General features: G+C 39.9%; 1 long non-coding RNA gene across 1 annotated transcript; it reads right to left on the reverse strand.

The window, feature by feature from the left end:
* Positions 1-231: 231 nt before the first annotated feature.
* On the reverse strand, positions 232-3827 carry LOC116888363. The gene is made up of 2 exons (XR_004386305.1): positions 3528-3827; positions 232-1742 (listed from the first exon to the last, which is right to left on the reverse strand). It is a non-coding gene; the product is annotated as an uncharacterized LOC116888363 (long non-coding RNA).
* Between the last annotated feature and the right edge of the window lie 694 nt (positions 3828-4521).

Consider the following 4521-nt stretch of genomic DNA (forward strand, 5'->3'; position numbering starts at 1 on the left):
CCCATTCTCTGAAGTTCATCATGTTCTATGGACCAACCACCAATGAAGCTACAGCTGGCTCCACTTGGCACTGACAACTGAGGAATTTTTAATTGATCTGACAGAGAAAGTACGCTTATATAGAAATCAATTGGCTTTTTGTTCTCTCTACCTAGTTTCAGGTTTTATAATCTGAGTAGGTTTCAGGGAGTTTCTTTACTGAGATTACAAAAACAAAACACCAGCAAGTCATCAGACTCTTCAGTGAAAATGTATTAACATTAGACAAAATGTACACATCATGCAAATGAGGCATCATGTGATCACAATTGTGTTGAGAGGTACAATGGAGCTCAATGAAATAGACACTCAGGAAAAGAAAGTGTTAAGAAAAATAGCCAGGTATGTTTTAGATGTCAGACTATGCTATCTTTTGTGTGTTTGTCATAAAAGATTTATCTCCTTAAGTATTCATCAAGGTCAATGGCACAGCATTCTTAGAGGTATGTATTTTATTTAGATTATATCACATAAACATACATAATTTGTTAGACTAATACATTCTTAAACTGTACCAGCTTTAAGACTTCTTTGTATCTTCTGTTTGTAAATCTCAGAATTAAGGATCTTTTCAAAAGCTTTAAGGTACAAGTCAAAACAAAAAGTTCCAAAGAAAAAGTCATTTTTGACAGTAAAGCTACATTTCACCACAAGAAATGAAAATTTAAATATAGCATATGGCATACACGGAGTTATACATTCTAGTGTCATTTTTTCTTGTTCAGACTTTTTAATGTTTAAAGCCTATTAAAGTGACATACTGGAACCAACTTGGGCCCCCTTTCAAAGCACTGACTCCTTTTTATTACAGTTAGTTAAACACAGGAGCAAACAAGAAAATACCAAGTCTAATAGAAAACAACAGCAAAACCATGAAAATAACCACCTGTATGTTACTTGATTAATTCAGCTGAAAAGCCATTCAATGGTTTGGAGTGACAATTCGGGGGTTTTAGGGGTGTGACATGAAAGCATCATTGCTAGATTTGAGTTCCCATAAGGGAAAAGAAATAATTGCCACTATTTAATTATTTATTCAACTAAACATTTCTTCAATCCTAAACAGTAAAGGAGGTAATGTTCTGCAGATGATGAAGCTTAATAATAAAATAACAGAAACCTGAGATGGAGAGAAAGTAGCTAGATTTCCCCCACCCCATACTCACACACTCTCTCGCGCGCGCTTGCGCTCACTCTCACTCACACACTCTGTCTCTCTCTCTCTCTGGCACGCGAATATGCACGTGCACGTGCACGCACACGCACACACAAAGACAGGGAGATAAGCAGCCCAGGTTGAATAGTACATGTTTAACTAGAGTATGGGCAAATAGAAGATTTTTATAGGGAGAGACATCTAAATGTCTCTGTGCTCCAACTCTGGGAACGTGAGTGTCCTAAAGTCGGGTTCCCAGACAGCATTACACAGGTTACAATAGTAGAGAAGGTCAAGAAAGTGCTTTAGCAGCAGCTGAAGCTCATAAGTAGAACCATAAAATGAAACTTTGCTAAAGCCCCACAAAGCAAAAATCTCAAGGTCTCTACCAAGAGAGACCAGTGTTTGCCAAACTACCTAGGAATAATAAGTTACATTTTGAATCTAGCAATTTGGAATCCAGCAGTTAAGGGCAAAAGAAGCTTCTTTTAGGTGGTCAGCAGCTCAGATTCAACACTGACAGCTTCATGGGCGATCCAAATACCACCTGTGTCAATTCAAAAGCAAAAACATGTAAGATTAAAGCAGACACCAACTATTTTGCATTCTTCCTTGGCTCAACAGAAATATTTCTCAACAGAAATAGTGTACAGTTTTTACAGAATAATTATTTTAGTGGGTTCAAGTGTTCCTCATATGGGACTTCTCTAAAACTGGCATATGTTTTGTTTGTTTTTTTCGGCCCTTAAGTGAAGATCAGTTCTCCCTTCAGGAAGCAGGGCCAGTACCCAGATTCAGGAAGAATGAGGGAGGGAGGGAGGGAGGGAGGGAGGAAGAGAATACTTTCTAGTCTACATAGAGACTTCAGGCCAGTTTGGTCTATATGAGACTCTCTCTCAAAAAATTAAAAGTAGCCTTTCATGAATTTCCTATTTTGTGTTTAAGGAATGCAGGAACTTTCCAGAGAACTGACTGAAGGAGGCTCTAGAGCCCAGTGTCTACACTAAAGACTCTATAGGCAAAGACTAGAAATAAAATACAACTTTGTGGCCTTTCCATCCTATTATTGTATTTGATTGTTTTTTTTTTTTAAAAAATTAGACTTCAGTTTAGGCATCAAATTTTTATTAGAAGAACACAGCACCATAAAAAAACATGGTGGACTTCTGAGACTCTCAACCCCTTTTCAGACAGGAGGCCTGGGGAGGAGGCTCAGTAGGTAAGCATGCTTGCTGTGCAGGCAGCAGTATGAGTACAGCTCTTCAGCACCCGCACAGAAGAAGGTCATAGCCACATGCACTTGTAATCACATTGTTGGGTAAGGGGTGAGGCAGGACGACTGTTGGAGCTCACTGTTCAGGTTGCCTAGTCCCCCAAAAATGGTGAGATCCAGGTTCAGTGAGAGACCCTGTCTCAAAGGAAACAGGTGGAAAGTGACAGAGGATGATACCTTTACACAAACAAAAATGACAACCATAAAAACATATAAAATAGCAGGAGCCATAGAAATTACTAACTTATCCACAGATTTTTTTGAACAATGTTTGCATTGTTCCAGGGGCTGGAGAGATGGCTCAGTGGTTAGGAGTGCTTAATACTCTTGGATAGGACCTGAATTTGATTCCTAGCACTCATGTCAGGAGAGTTAACTCCACACACACACATTTAAAAGCATTTTTCTTTTTCAAGTCCTAACTTAAAGTAAACCAAATGTAAAATATAGGTGTATACAACTGGAATGAATACAACCCATATAGATCTCACATGGGAGGGACTGGTGTTGTTTAGTAGCAAAGTATAAGCTTAGCATGTAAAAAACAGTGAGGGTGGGGGGAGAAAGGGAGAGGAAGAGAAACTCTAGAGGCCAAAATGTTCTTGAGAAACCATGCAAGAGTGACCATCAGAGTGCCAGTAAGGACAAAAGCTCTTTGGCAACAAAAAAGTCAGTGTTGGGAGAGAACCTTCAGGACACAAAAATAAAGTTCTTTCTTTTCTCACCTCAGCTATAATCCAAGAACTGATGGCTGCTTGGGAAACTAAGTGCTGAGGTTCCTTTCACCCTGCAGCCATTTGAGCATTCTCTTCTTGTCTCACTGTTGAACCTTCTTAACCTTTCTACCCACAGGGACATGAGCAGGACACTATATTGGGGATCCACATATAAAGTAATTATTTAGACTCCTTCTCAATGTCTGTGCGTGCTGCAATATATATTTGTGTTTGTAATTTTCACTTAAAATCAACTGTCCAAGAGGCTGGACAGTATTTATCCAATCTTACTACATCTCAGTTGGGGAGTTAAAAGATTTAGAGTGTCATTAAAAGACTGTACCTTTCATTAAAGAAATGTTTTCTTTGTCAACAGAAGGTGTTCAGCGTAGTTTCTTGCCCAGGACTGTTAAATCCTTCGATGAGGTTTTTGTTACAGTCATCAAGGCTGAGGTTTTCACTGGATTTCTTGGTGAATGCTGGAGGGCCAGTGAAATCTAAAATATCTTGAAGTGCCCGGGCATTACCAGTTCCATTTTGATCCAGAGACATCCCAGGAATCATTTCACTCACTGGTGAAAATTCTGGGATGGAGATAAGCTCTTCTTTGGAAACAGGACTAGAAGAGACAAGGGAGACAGAGAATGAGATAGACAGAGGAGAGAGGACATGAAAACTAAACATGATGTGGTAATGCACTTTCCTTTTTTTTTGGTATGGTTTTGCTATACTGCTCTTATGGAAAAATTTGAGTTAGGAAAACAAGTGAATTCACATCTGAGAAGATAGTGGACACAAGGTTCCAGTGGTTGAGGACATGTGAAGCATATGGGGCAGAGCAGTGAAGAAGAGTAAGTGCCGTGTCTGAGGGCTGAAAGGAAAATTCTGAGAAGCAATGGCCTCCAAGAGCTTTCAGGCAGGGATATTCCAAGAGCAAACAAGGGCTAAAAGTTCAAAGTGAGCAGAAAGGAGCCACTAATTCACACTGGGCCTCCAGGTGCTGCCCTTCCAGCAGTGTTGTCTATGGTGAGCTGTTTTTCCTATCTATCCCTGGCCTCAGTTTCCTTCCTCTGTATAATGGGGAGAGGAGTTATTCCTCCTCCTACTACTCCTTTGAGATGTGAAGTGACCATGCTGAGAAGAGTTAATGAAGGGCCACATGAGGCATGTGCTCCTTTAAAGTTGAGGAATGGGGACATGAACCTGTTGTCACCCTAGGTAACTACAGACCCAATCTCACTCACTACATCCTTTCTAAAACCAGGCTCACATTTCACCCTGACTTATCCAGGTGAAACTAGCTGAGGCATGCATTTTCCTTATTTGCTTTCTCTAGA

The sequence above is a fragment of the Rattus rattus genome, chromosome X, assembly GCF_011064425.1.
Source record: "Rattus rattus isolate New Zealand chromosome X, Rrattus_CSIRO_v1, whole genome shotgun sequence".
Classification (NCBI taxonomy): Eukaryota; Metazoa; Chordata; class Mammalia; order Rodentia; family Muridae; genus Rattus; species Rattus rattus.